The 15,140-nt window shown below is 48.9% G+C and overlaps 1 long non-coding RNA gene across 6 annotated transcripts; it reads right to left on the reverse strand.

Annotated features, from left to right (window-relative positions):
• Positions 1 to 4,521: 4,521 nt before the first annotated feature.
• Positions 4,522 to 8,772, reverse strand: LOC124708528. Of its 6 annotated transcripts, XR_007005188.1 has the most exons (6): positions 8,693 to 8,772; positions 8,394 to 8,467; positions 7,868 to 8,298; positions 6,796 to 7,741; positions 6,443 to 6,551; positions 4,522 to 5,379 (listed from the first exon to the last, which is right to left on the reverse strand). It is a non-coding gene; the product is annotated as an uncharacterized LOC124708528 (long non-coding RNA). The 6 variants fall into 6 exon arrangements; XR_007005189.1 differs by having other exon boundaries at positions 6,796 to 7,289; positions 7,622 to 7,741; positions 7,868 to 8,747; XR_007005190.1 differs by having other exon boundaries at positions 6,796 to 6,853; positions 6,964 to 7,741; positions 7,868 to 8,747.
• Positions 8,773 to 15,140: the final 6,368 nt, after the last annotated feature.

Below are 15,140 nucleotides of genomic sequence, written 5' to 3' on the forward strand. Positions count from 1 at the left end.
GCCATGGACGCCGACGAACGGCGGATCTTCGCGGATCCGTGCGGCCGAGGCGCGGATGCGTTGGGGAAGAGTCGAGGTGGACGCGAGCGTCAAATCGACGCGGACCACCAGGTCCGCCGTCGAGAGGCGGTCCAGATCCACATCCGATCGTCGCCGATGATGGCCGGAGGCGGCCGGAGCGAGGCGACGACGGCGGAGGCGATTTCGGTGTCGCGGGAGCCCAAAAGGGGAATTAGGGTTACGGGGTAGAGGACGACGAAGCGATCGGGTCGGTTGGACCGAGCCCACCGGGCTGGTCCAACCTAACCAGCTCGGCCGCCCGACAAGTGGGGCCGAGGGTATTTTGGACATTTCCAAAATACCCATTTAAACAAGAATTTCCAAGAATTTTATAAAATAAAATATAACTCCAAAAAAATAAATAAAAATATGAAAATGTATCAGCATAAAATTCTCTACCTAAATAAAATATCAAAGAGAATTTTTAAAGACAAAGAAGAATAAGTCTTAATTTGATGATTTAAATAATGATTTAAATCACACATATAATTTTCAATAATAAAAATAAGTCCATTAATGCCTTTGGACTTCAAAACACCTTGACAACATTTCAAGGTTGGATTTACCCTAAATCAAGTATCCCTAAGATGTTCTTAGTATCTAACCTCTCATAAAATAACAACGACATCTGAACGGGGAAACAAACCCTAAAACTCGGAATCATGCATTATTGCTTCTTTAACCATTGCCCTTATCGGACAATGATGCTATTTTTCGAACAAGAGGACAAGGGTCAGTCCACACCTTCCAACTGCAGAACTTTGCGTGTTCGAGCAAGTTCATCACTTGCTCATGTCATTTGAGTATTTCTATCAAATTACTTGCAAAGTATTATGGTTATCACTATCGCATAAAAATCAAAACCACTACTTTCATAATTATGAATATGACTATGTGGTGGGCAATGGAACCATGGATTGTGTTGATATGGTGGAGGTTCCATTGCACGGGTTTATATCCATCTAGGATTAAACAACAAATGTCGCCGATGATTCTTGTGCCGTAATACCCGTGTTAACCATAAGATCCGGAGTGGGACGGAGTAGTCAAAAGTGTTTCCACCTCTCGTTCATCAACGGATGCGCTTTACCGTAGTACACTTGTAATCCAAGGGGGCAAGCCGGTGAGGTCGGGGAGTCCTAAGTCCCCACGGCATAGTCCGTAGTACACTTGTCGCCCGAAGGAGCAAGATGGTGAGGCTGGGGAGTCCTAAGTCCCCACGGTATTGCGGTCTATGAGGGATTGTAAGGTGTCCGGAACGGTCTATCCATGATGATAGGGGAAGGCATATGAATGCCCGGAACGGTCTCATCATGGATATAGGGGAGGACAATCTTACAAAAGGGTGGGTGTTCGAGGTAGCGGAGGAACATGAATGGCTAGACCTTATACCGGGCCTCACACCGAAGGAAGTGTGGACGGGAAAGCTGCCCGGTTGGCACCAAGGTTAAGATCTCTTATGGGTAAAGCAACACACCTCTGCAGAGTGTAAAGAATCGTGACTCCGTCACTCCTCGTTCCGGGATTGAGGAACTGCGAACGCGGCCGGAAAGGAGCTCCATGAAGTTCTAGTAAACCGGTGAAGGCCGACGGACATAGCTCTTTGAAATAAAAGCAATCTCTTGAAGAAATGTTTACCAAAACTTGCATTGGTATTAGACTTTCTGGTCTAATATCGTAGCTAGTGCATTAAACACCTCTTATCTATAATGAACTTGTTGAGTACGCTCGTACTCATACCACTCTTAAATCCCATGCTTAGATTGTCCGAACCGTCCGGAGGAGGACTACGACAACAATGAAGGAGCCGAGGTTATCGGCTATGATGCACCCGACCTCTCGGGAGGAGTTGAAGGCGTAGACTACATCATCGTCTACGGATCCGGGGAGGCTTCCGGAGAAGAACAAGCCTAGAGATATCTGAGGAGTAGTAGTAGCCGAGCAGCACAAACTCTTACCATGTAGCTGCTCGATTAAATAAATGTTTGTTTAATGAGACAATAGTATTGTAAGTTAAGTTGGGTTCGCCTCGAACCCAGGAGTTATCCTCTCAGGACCCAAGAGGAGCTCCGAGACGACTTGTGTATGTGTGTTGTAATAATATGTGAATGAGTTATGGACCTTGCTATGTTCTGTTGTACTACTCTGAGGGATGTGATATTTGCGGAATGGTACTTCGCGAATGTTATATCAACGACTGGCATACTACAACATGCAGTGGTATGCAAGGTCACCACACTATGTCACCAGGCGATCAAGTTAGGACCAAAGAATACTGCATGACCCCCCGTTGATCGCCGATCATCTGGGTTACCAGCCCAATCCGCATCACTGAAGGCTGAGAGCACGGCTGAAGGTGCCGGCCTCAGGTGAAGTCCAAATGTGAGAGTAGAACGAACATAGCGTAGGATACGCTTGACAGCAGACCAATGAGTCCCGTGGTGAATGAAGATACTGGCAGACGCGGTTAACTGCATAGGAGACATCAGGCCGAGTGATGGTGAGGTACTGGAGACTGCCAACAACACTCCGATACTCGCAGCATCATCGCGCAGACGCAGAGTACCATCGGTAGCGTGACGAGTGTCGATGGAAGACATAGGCGTAGTAGCAGCCTTGCACTCAAGCATGCCAGCACGCCGTAACAGATCCTGCGAGTACTTCTGCTGGGAAAGAGCAAGGCCATCACCAGGATATGTGACCTCGAGCCCAAGAAAGTAGTGTAGCTTGCCAAGATCCTTGATAGCAAAATCAGAACCAAGAGCCACAATGAGACGATCCGTAGCTGCAGCAGAGGAACTAACCAGAATAATATCATCAACATAAACCAGAAGATACATGGTAACCTCTGGACGCTGAAGAAGGAACAGTGAAGTGTCAGCTGTAGACGGCACAAAACCGTGGGAGCGCAGGGCAACACCAAGCCGTGCATGCCATGCACGAGGAGCCTGCTTCAGGCCATAGAGTGCCTTGACCAAGCGACAGAGGTGCTGAGGGTGAGCAGAATCAACATAGCCAGGAGGCTGGCGCATGTATACCTCTTCCTCCAATACGCCATGGAGGAAAGCATTCTGAACATCCATTTGACGAAGATCCCAACCTCGAGTGACAGCGAGTGAGAGAAGCAGCCGAATAGTGGTGGGTTTAACTACAGGACTGAACGTATCCTCATAGTCGAGCCCATACCGTTGCTTGAAGCCTTTTGCAACGAGCCTAGCCTTGTATCGCTCAATAGAGCCATCAACATGCTTCTTTACTTTAAATACCCACTTGGAGTCAATGACGTTGACACCAGAACGAGGAGGAACCAGCTGCCAGGTACCATTCTAACGAAGAGCCTGAAACTCAAGATCCATGGCAGCACGCCAGTGCGGGATGCTCATCGCAGCTTGGTAGTGACGGGGCTCAGCAGTTGGATCAGACTGCGCTTGAGCCAAGCAGGCAGCAATCCATGCTACAGTGCCGTCGGTATGTGTCTTGGGCCGATGAATTCCACTACGACTGCGAGTGTGGGGACGCAACGCGGCAGTGACAGGAGGCGGTGGAGGAGCGTCACTTGAGGCAGACGGCGACGACGACGCAGCTGAGGCCTGGGAACCAGCGTCAAGCTGCGGTGCAGAGCACGCGGGCGACGCTGGTGGCGGCCCAGGTGGAGACAGCCCAGCTTGGGCGGAGGGCGTAGGCGACGCGCAAGGCGACGCACAGGGCGGCTCAGGTCCAGCTGGAGGGGGCGAGGCGGGTGGTGAGCCAGGCCGGGGCAACGCAGGTGGCGGCCCACCCGCAGGAGGCGAGGGAGGCCGCGCAGGCGATAGCGGCCTGGTCGCCAGAAGCGGCGACGGAGGCGCCTCGGCGCGTGGCGCGGGTGCATGCGCCATGCAGCGATCGACGTGAACGTCGACTGGGGCGTCCAGAACCTCCAAGCGAGCGCCGCGAGCAGTACCTGCACCGTGATTAGGCAGCATCATCAAATTGGCCAGGACTAACAAGAGTGGAGTTTGTGGGTGGCACAGAATGAGATGATGGCATATTTGAGAAGGGAAACCGATTATCATCGAAGACAACGTCACGAGAGATATAAACACGATTACTAGGAACGTGTAGGCACTTGTAGCCTTTGTGAAGCGCACTGTACCCAAGAAAACATAAAACAAAATATACACCACTGTTATGATATGCAATCGTATTTGCATGCCGTTGATCTGTATTTCAATCAGGCTTTGCATGTAGTGATAGTCCTCTGACCTAATTAGTTAGCGGTTTTCATATATATTTTGTATCACCTTTGCAAGCAGCTTTTAACAGCTTGTTGAGTGCAGAGTTTGAATTTTAATTTTATAGTCATATGAACAAATAGTAGCAGAAAATGGGCTATCATCAGTGACATAAATAGATGATGCTGCAGAATATAATAGGAAGAGATTTTCATACAGTGGAATTTTTACACTCCATAACATCAATATATATACATATTATAGGATTGCTGGCCATTCAGACATGCCTAATGCCATCTAACTCTTAACTGTAACAGCAAGGCTAGCCTGTTAATGCTAGCTGAGTACTTTGTTTTGTGATAACTGTACATTTTACATTTTTCAGATAGATTATGCAGTTGAAGTAGGTACTGTGCAGGGGTAAACCTGAAAATTCAGAGTGATGATGCCTGTGATTGCCAAAATTAGTCGTACTCTACAGTTGATTTGGCAGATATTAGCAAGTTTGTCTCAAATAGATTATATCACTGTGTCAGCTGCCAAGCTCTGAAACTGAGAAAGGGTTTCAGTCGCATATGTGCAGTAAAGACACGCCCAAGGCTGCAGATTTTGCGGAGCATACATCATGCTTGTCCTGAGTATAAATAGTAGATCCACTGTGAGAATTTAGATTGTGCACCATGTAAAAGTAGTTGAATGTAAGAACTGAATAGAGGGAAGACCAATTCCGACACTTATATGGTCCCAGGGAAAGAACAACAAATTAGTAAAGAAGCAATTGATCTTGTCAAGAACATCAAATTAGTAAAGAAGCAATTGATCATGGCATACCATGGTAGGAATCTTTCGGTAGCAACCAAAACACTTGTCAAATAACATAATATTATATCAGAAAGAAACAAAGCGAAATAAGCAAAGAGAGCTAGAGTATTCTTACCTGTACTTGGCAAAACCGACAATAGCGTTTTGTATGGAGAATACCAACTGTCAACTGTATGGATGTAGAAATCTTTGGCGTTTCTATAGAATAAGTGAAGAACACAACATGCTAGATGACAAATCGTTGGAGCAATTAAAATGTGTCGTCTGCTTCGATCATTAGATTGATCTAAGATGAAAAGTTGGAAACTGTAAATTAGTAGTCGTATTAGAATTTGTAATGTTTGAAACCATTTTACTTCTTAAAATTTGAGGTTATTAGATTGGATAATATAGTGTGGCATGTCACATCTCGAAAAACAAACATCTCACATACTGCAAGCGAAAAGTAAGCTGTAAAGATATATACTTGACAAATAAACCTTGCAGATTTTGGTTTCATAGTTAGCATCTTGTAAATAATCATCAACCATGCTGCTCGATTGTTTAGTATCGCACTGTCATTTACAACCTTGAAGATAACAGGCATGTTAAATTCAGATATAGAAACTAATCGAGCAGATATTTGATAGAATATATGCACAAAATTGAAATAGCTCAACGTGGAAGTTATTTATATACCTTCATCATGGTTGGTGTAATTGGAAAGCTTTATATCTAGGGTACCCTTATTTCTAAGCTCGGTGGGGTAAGAAAGATGGTGCTATGTAGTGAAGGTGCATTGATTAAAGAATTGTACAAACCACACAACTGAAACCCATTTGCAGTTTGGTGCATTCTAGTGTCTAGAGATTGTGCTATCTTGAATAAGTTAAAGCTTTCTTGTCCCTATAAAAGATACTCAAATGCCAGGTACAGGTCGAATTTTTATATTCTGAAGTTATGCACAAAGGGAAGGGGCAAAGCAAAAGAAACATGTTCTGATCAATGTAACCAGTCCAATAGTATGACAAATGTAAATTTCTCGAATGAACATACTGTTTAATTTAAGAAGCTGTAATAATAAAATGAGCAGCGTTCACATGTTCTCTATGGTATATCCACGCCACTTTTGAACTATAATAAGTTATAACTGATCTCCTTGTAGTCCTAGTGCCATAAACTGAAGTATCAAGGAAGAATTAAACCTAGAGTTCTGCATTGCGATATCGAAATAAAGAAATGAAGAAGTCCCCCTTTACCCGTGTTATTTTTCTTATAGAAGGATAACTGCAGTATAGGAAATATAAATCATCCTCTAATCTAGTTGTAAACACTAATTCCTAGTATATGACAGTGATAGAGTTAAGTACCTTTTGGGGTGTGTGCGTGTTGTGCTACCTTTTTATCTTTCTTCTCTTTGATCACAAAGTAGGCCCAGCATATCTTTAGATGAAGACACCGTCACCACCTAATCTCCAACTGAAATAAAAGTCTTGGATAAACATTCATGACTGGAAGGAAAAGTAACATATCCAGTAATTATATGTAATAAAGCATATGCTTATTCAAGACCGCAGGTACCACCCATACTAACAACAACAGGGCCCAGCAGCCTACATTACGCGGGGGGGGGATAGGGCATAGGAAATTAAATCAAATTACCCAAGCCAAGAAGCAAAAAAAAAAAAGCAAACCATAAAAGACGGTGGCATGAAGAAACTACCTGTCACAATGGAAACGCCAGCGGTGCAAAATAAATCCCGAACGGCGTTATGGTCAACCTAGCAAAAACAAAATATAAGCAAGTTACCTGAATACGAACAACTGAACAGCTTACTATGAGCCGATGAGCATAACTTTAGGATAGACAATTCAGCAAGCCACTACTAACCATGAATACTTTTATGAACTTCAGAAGATGTGAAATACAAATAAACCACACGGAACTTATGGTGTGCGGATATAGTATACACTACCTTTTTGCTACCTATTTGTTCTGCATGGATCAAACTCAATGTTGAGACAAAGTACCAACAAATCCTAGAAAGAAAGATATCTGAAATATAAGGATGCACGCCAGGAGTTGGCATAGCAGTCCCAGCACTGCGAACTGCAAGGCATACCGACGTCGCCCCGGAAGTATGGATCATCAGAAGCACAAGCTGGCTTGGGACCCCTGAAACTCAAAAGCACCACACTTCGGCTCACTGGTTGAACCTGGTAACATGGAAAGTAGTTTCACCCACGGTGATACTTATACACTACCCAAAAATTACGCTCATGGCATTCTTTTAGATCTGAATAATCAGTTTCTAAACTTTTAGCCAAAAAATCATGTGGGTGGCATGAATGTATTTGGTGCATATACTGACAAAGATTGAATTTGCTACTCCCATATATATGTTGACAAAGATTGAATTCATGAAACTGTTCAACCATTTTGCAGGTGGCATCGTAAAATTCAGAGATCTACCGTAAACAAAACAAAACTAACACCACATGATGGCAAAATATGGGGCGTTCTTGCAATGAGCAATGGACGAACATACCAGCTTTGAAAATGTTGGATAAGGGGTAAGGGACCAGTATTTGCCGTGGCAGCATCCTCTCATATCATTTATTCATTGTGAATATCTTGGAGTCCTCTTCCAGCAAATTTCTATAGAAAGCTGAAACTGAAATTAGCCCTTAGATGAAGTTCTCCAGTACGCGGTTTTACGGGAACAAAGCTGAAGTTCTGATTCTGATAATAACAATTAACAAACCAAAATAGAATTAGCCAGATCCAAACACACCTCGCAGCGGCGGGTGCAGCTGAGATCTCGTGCGATTCAGTGGAGTTTGATGACCGATAAAGCCTCCATTAGACTCGGACTAATTTCATACATCCCCTCTATTGTCTTCACGTCAAGGAAAACATTATAGTCCAGTCTTCCAACTTCAGTTACAGTCAGTACTATTTCCTTAACCATCTCCCTTACATGTTGACGATGTACATTCTCTCATGTATCACTATGTGATGCAAGCTTTGTTACTGAGACAATGCCCGCTCAATGAACAGCTTAGCTTATTCTGTCCGGTGTCCGCGAAGAACACCACGCGGCCACCCTCCATACAATTCCTTCAATCAATTTATGAAACGTAAGGTGTGCATAAATAAATAACAGAACCATAACTGGAGTCCATATATACTGAACATCTCTTAGTAAGTCCACCATACTTTTATCTGCACAGCATGTAATCCGATTGTATAACAAAGAAACTTTTGCCTAGCTATATGGTAGAAGAAAATAGATGGAGTTAATTGGTAGGCCATCTTACCGGAGGTCCAATGTCCAACCTGACGCAAGACATAAACTGCTAGCTACCAGACCAAAATCTATGAGTTGGCTTTCCTGATGCAAAATTGGGTATCAGCGGAAACAAATCTCACGTGGATATCTTGCGTGCTAACTCATGGAGCTAATGAAATTTATGCCAGGAAAGATTAGAACGGATGTACATATTGGGGATCATTTCTGACCTATATCTCTCTCTACAAAATAGGGAAGGGAGTCACCACGCCAAGCATTGGCAACGAAGACGCTCGCGATAAAGGATTTGAACAGCCAAGAACTCACCGGCCAGGAAAGAGGAGGGCACCGACCCTTGGAAGGGAAAAGGCTCCGGCGCGGCCTGCCGGTCCGCCCGCGCCTCTGACTCCCACGCCGCTCCCCTCCGGCTCGCGTCCAGTCACCCGCGTCCTTTGCGCCCTGCCGGATCGCCGCCGTGCCGCCCTACCCCCTTGCCGACTGCTCTCGCCGCGCCGCTGCGCCGACTCTGTGTCCGGCTGGTCCGCCTTGCTACGCCTCCAGCACCGGCGCCCCACTTCAGCTCGCGCCATGGTGCGACTGGCCGCCGCCGCGTCTGTCCGCCGCCGCCTCGGCCTCGCGTGCCGCACCTCAAACCCACCGCCGTGTACCCCGTGCGCCGTCGCGCCTGGCCGCACCACCCGCTCGCCGCCCCATCCCCCGCGCCAGACCGTGCCGCCTGCTCGACGCCCTCGAGACCGCGCACCCGCCGCCGCCCCAGGCACGCGTGGCCATGCGCCCGGCCGACGTCGCCCCAACCGCCCGCCCGTAGCCCGGGCACGCGCCCGCCGCCGCCTCTGCAGCGCGGGACGCACGCCGCCCGCGCCTGGCCAGGGAGAAAGAGAGGAGGAATAGAGCTTTGGTTTTCTTTTTTTTTTTTGGTCTCGAGGGTGTTTCTCAACTGGGTCCACACCGCTTTGACCACCGCTGAGGAGAACCACACATCGATAGAAACAGAAAGAATGTCTCTGCCGGTAGCCGGTTGCCTTTGCTTGGATGAAGGAATGAATAAATAGCCCATAAATAGTGCCACTGTGATAATGTGTCGTTACCTGATTGGCTGAAAGAGTGGATAAATAGGCAATGAACAGTATCCAAATCAATACCGATTGCCTAATCTGATCAGCCTTTATATAGTGTATAATGTGCACCATTGACCATTGCATGGTATTGCCGCGCGTGAAGCTTCTTGGGCAGAGTCGTGGATGTGTCTCGCGCAGGCAGAGGCACGTAGCTGGAGCCTGGAGGCGCGCGCGACGGTTGGTGGAGGACGGAACGCAGGCAATGGAGATCCGCCGGCCGGCCGGCCGACCGTGAGTCGTGAGATAGCCCGTGACTCGCTGCACCAGACGCTTGCTGCAGGTTTGTGATCGCTGTCGGGCCCCGCCCGCCCGAGGGTGAAGATCGCAAAGTACTGCCGCCTCCCAGTCTCCACCTCCACCTCCACCACGCGCGGCGCGCCCAGCCGCACATCCGCCCAGCTACGCAACAAAGCTCACGGGCCGCTCACGGCCACGAATCCATGGAGTCCTCGCGCTTTGCCAACGACCAACCGTCGGTCGGTCGCCGTGTGTGTGAGTGCTGCCTTTTCCTCACGGATCTGGTGGAACCTTGGATCAGATATTCAGATGGCAGTTCCCTCACTGCACTTTCGTCCCCTGACAGTGAGTCATCTGCTCGCCGGAACAGGTGGCTTTCCAGCTCTCTGCTCGGTTAGGATTTACTTATGGTAAAGTTGAACTAAAGTTTCGACAATATTATGGATCTGAGGGAGTATGTAATATTGTTGCTTTTTTTATAATCTCGGGCCCATCAAAAATCGGTGAAACACATTTCAATACAAACATGCTCGTGCAACAAAAAGTCCACCTTGATTGCACAAACGTCACTAAAACATGCAACATACTACGGAGTAAGAACGGACACACCAATATACAAAATCACCAGAATTTCAAAATCGTTGCAACATGCCAGTAATGTGTAACACACGCTTGCATCATCCTGAAGCACGCAACGCAACATAAACATTTATCGATTTGACTACCAAACATTTGAGGTGCCGGCCTTCACCGATTTGCGAAAATGTCACTAATACTCCCGAGTAGTTGGAGTCCCGTTGGACCCGAACGGGAAGACCAGGGTCCATTTCAGACAATCCAGACGATTTCGGAGCACGATTGCACGAACTCGAGCTTCGAGGGAAGCACTACACGTATGGGGCAGCTTCGCATGGTGGGGATATGGGGATTGGGTCTTTGATGCATGCTTGCTCGATTATAGAGGTTCGCGAGTCGGTGAGAGCCCAACCGATCCACCCGATGGATTGGTCGAGGTCAGTCTTTCCCTTAGTTTGTATTGTACATTGTTTTTGTTGCATGCAGTTAAAATGGTACTCCCTCTGATCCCTTTTAATTGATTTGAATTCGGTATAAATTTGTACTAATTTGAGTCAATTAGGTGGGATCGGTGGGAGTATTTAGATTGGTAAATGAAGGTATTCAACATAATGAAAAATACTTCATAATAACACATTGTAGTTTTCTAATATTTCATAACTAGGCCATTGCACAATTTTGTGTTCAAAATTTCTTAGTTTTTTGTGTGCAACTTTTAGTTTTATGGTGTCAAACTCGACCTTTTAAAGAAACCATACTCCTTGGAAGACTTAGAGCATCTCCACTCGTTTGCCCTCCCCACGCCAAAATCCGGGGAAATTTACGTCCGGATTGGACGTAAAATTGGCATGGGGAGGAGTAGATTCCCAGCCGCGATCTCAGGCGAAGACGGCGATCTAAATTTGAAAAACGGAAACTTGACAAACTACGGCATAAAATGGTCGAATTTAGACTAAATTTAATGATATTTACTATATAGAGGGCGAAGTTCATACATAGAGGACCGAATTCGACTATATTTCGAATTCGGCTAGGGGAATACAACTGTAAATATTAAAACACGGCGCTCTACATGCCGAAATGGCGGCAGAACACCGTGTAGTCCATGTCGCCGTCGCCGCCATCGTCGTCGGAGCTGTCGTCGTCGAACTGCGGCGGCGCCGAAGCCCCCTGGCTGCTGCCTTGGCCGGCGTCTCCCCACCGGCCACTGGTGCGAGGCGGGGACGGCGATGGCCTGTACAGGTCGTCATCGGAGGCTTCGAGGTTGACGACGGGGACGGCGGCGCCGGATGGAGGAGTTGCAGGCCGGCGGTAGCGGGCGACGTCCTGGAGGAGCCTCGCCTGCCGCTCCGCCTCCTCCTTCTCCCACTGCTCCCTCGACCAGGCGCAGGCCTGGTCGAGCGGCATGGCGTTCTGAGCGGGGACGAGGTCCTGGAGGGACCTCGCGATGACGGCCTCGAGGATGGCCGCGTCCTCGGCGCTCTCGACCTCCTCCACCTTCACCTTCGCCGGCTTGCGCTTCCGCTCGCCGGAGGTATCCTGTTCGCGCCTCGGGCGGAGGCGCCCTTATGCCGCCGAGGGCTCGCGGATGACGATGCCGCCTGGATGGCGCCGACCTGGAGAGCGACCTCACCGTGTCGGAAGACGACGAGCTGGCAGCCATGCGCCGTGGCTGCCAGCTGTTTCCCCGGCGACGATTGGCCGATGCCCTCGATGAAGGGGGCATCGTGAGCGCCGGGGTGTTTCCGCCCTCGATGTGCTCGAGGACGTTGTGGAGCGTCCTATTCGGCGCGCTCCACCATCGCCGGCGACCCGCGGCGTTGTTGCGCGGAGGCGGAGGCGGCGGGCCGTCGTAGGACGCCAGTTCCCGCTCCCACCGCCGGAGGAAGAAAGAATTCCACCTCGTGTAGTTCTCGGGGTGGTGGCGCGGGTCGGCGCGTTCTTCCTCCGTCATCGCCATCCGAGTCTCCTCGATGGCGGCGTCGAGGGCGTGGCCCTGGGGCGGCGGCGGGATTGGCACGCCGCCAGCACTTAGCCGCCACCCGCCGTCGGGAGGCCTGGTGTCCGGCGGGCAGTGGTACCCCGCCTGGTGGAGGAGGTGCCCCTCCCACGCGTGCAGCGACCGGCGGGGAAGCCGGTTGTTCGGCTGCGCCGTCTTCGTCGTTGAACGCCATCGGGAGAGTGGAGGAGAGTGGAGGGAGAGTGGAGGGAGAGTGGAGCGAGGGATACGCGTCGCGGCGAGCGGAGCGGCGTATATAGGCGCGGGCCGGCGCCGGCGATTAATGCCGCGTGGAATGCGACGGGTCCGCGGCGAGCTGGACCGGCGGCAGCCTTTACGCGCGCGGAAGACGATGCGTGCGCGGAAGACGATGCGCGTGTCGCTGACCGGTCGGGGCCACCTCCGCGGCGAAGACGAAACGAAAGCGCGGGAGAGATTTCTCGGCGTTTCGCGCGCTTTCGCTTCGTCCGGAGTCCCCGAGCGCTCCCCGGTAGACCGGGGTTGGCGTGAGCTCGCCGGATGGATGAAAGCCCAAATCCGGCGAAAAACGAGGAACCGGGAGCGCGGCTGGGCCATTTTTCGCCGTCCGGATGAAAAAAATGGCTAGTCGGGGGTCTGTTCGGGGAGACGAGTGGAGATGCTCTTAGAAATGGTAAATCCATTAGTTTATCTATCAGTTGTCATATCTTTGGCAAGCCACTATACAAACATGTTACTGGTAAAGTTGTGAAACTTCTAGATCCGGAAACCACCATAGTGATCACGAGAGTGCATTGATATGACAAAGTGGTCCAGGCATTCTGACCCTCTTGTAGCCGTGTAAACGATGTGCGGTCGCGATCTAACAAGATACGATTTGGGGTCATCAATATAAGTTTGATTGTTACTGACATGTACAAGATGTTTCTGGGAGATTTTTGATTGGAGGCACACGGACTGCGTTAGGGTACATGCTCACGATTTCGGTAGATATCGACAATGACCAGATTGGTTGATCACGTGAAGTAGAAAATCACAGGACCCCAAGAGTCAGGGGGAAGTTTATAAGTGCAGGTTCACAAGAATAGTATGTGCATGTGGACGACTTGTGACATATGTAACCAACAAATTGCTTAATCCTAATCAAAAGCTAGGAGCCAAACAGATGATAATCTGCAGTTTATTTTCATGGCCTGTGACTCTGCCTCTGAACTTAAATGTCCACTGGGAGATAAGAAACGTACGGGAGGAACATGACAACAGCTTGTGAGTCATTGGAACCTTCCCCTAAACAGCCACGCTAGGCTAACGTACAAGCAATCGATCGGCATTCAAATGGTTATACAGTGCAGTTTTCTAAGCACAACAAACGAGAGAAATTTAGGAGAATTTTGTCTCGTGACCTTCCTTGCCCTCTCCGCGAATACTCCATCTGTTTAATATTACTCTGCATCATGGAAAGAATTAGCACTACCTCCCACGTGCTACATGCTCTATCCTCCTCCCTTTCGGACAACTGTCCCTTACTCCTCGCCGATGATTGCGGACCTCGGAGACCTAGAGCCTTCAAGTTTGAAAACTTCTGGATGCGGATTCCGGGCTTTGATAATGTTGTCAAGCAAATTTGGAACTCTCCTTCCCAACACGTGGAGCCCTGTCAAAGGCTCTTCCATAAGCTAAAAGACACAGGGAAGGTCCTTACAAAATGGGGTCGTCATCGTTTCTCCAACACTAAGGTCCTGGCACATGCAACCTTGCTTGTCATCATGCAATTTGACCTCGCTCAGGAAAGTCGCCATCTTTCGGCTGGCGAGCTTGACCTTGTGAGTTGCCTCAGGAGGAAAGTCATCGCCCTCGCAGTCATCGAACGGGCAAGGAAGAAACAATGTGCTCGCATTGCCCATATCAAGGAGGGGGATGCTAACACCAAATTTTTCCACTTGAGGGTTAACGTGAGGAGGAGGAAAAATCATATCCATCGCCTTAGAAATAACCTTGCCTGGGTCACGGAGCATGAGGCCAAGGAACAGATTGTTCACGATCATTTCAAGTCCATCTTTGCCAAAGGGGAACCTAGGCTATGCGACTTCAGCTGGGATGAGCTTATTTTTGAGGACCCAGACCTTACACCCTTAGGCGACCCTTTCACAGAAGAGGAGGTCAAGCATGCTATTTTTCAAATGCCCGGTGACAAGGCGCCGGGCCCGAATGGCTTCACGGGGGCTTTCTTCAAAAGATGTTGGGATATCATCAAGGGGGACGTCATGGAGGTGGTGAATGTGTTTGGGAACCTACATGCTCAAAACTTCCATTGGTTGAACTCGGCCAATATCGCCTTACTACCCAAGAAGGATGGGGCAGAGGAGATCACGGACTACCGACCCATTAGCTTGATCCATGCCATCGCAAAGATCATGGCCAAGATCCTAGCTCTTAGGCTTGCCCCTCTTATGGACGATCTTGTCTCTAACGCCCAAAGCGCGTTCATCAAAAGACGAAGCATTCATGACAACTTCCTATATGTCAAAAACTATGCTACAAAGCTCCATAAAAGCAAGACCCCGACACTTCTCTTCAAGCTCGACATCAAAAAGGCGTTTGATTCCGTTAGATGGGAGTACATTGTGAACCTCATGCATAGGAGAGGTTTCCCTAGTAGATTCCGGAATTGGGTGGTGGCACTTCTTGTGACAGTGACGTCGAGGGTTCTCTTGAATGGGGTGCCGGGCGAGCCAATCTTGCATGGCCGGGGGCTACGACAGGGGGACCCCCTCTCCCCCTTGCTCTTTGTTCTCGCCATCGACCCCCTCTCGTAGCTCCTAGAGTTGGCTATCGACCATGGGCT

The sequence above is a fragment of the Lolium rigidum genome, chromosome 4, assembly GCF_022539505.1.
Source record: "Lolium rigidum isolate FL_2022 chromosome 4, APGP_CSIRO_Lrig_0.1, whole genome shotgun sequence".
Lineage (NCBI taxonomy): Eukaryota > Viridiplantae > Streptophyta > Magnoliopsida > Poales > Poaceae > Lolium > Lolium rigidum.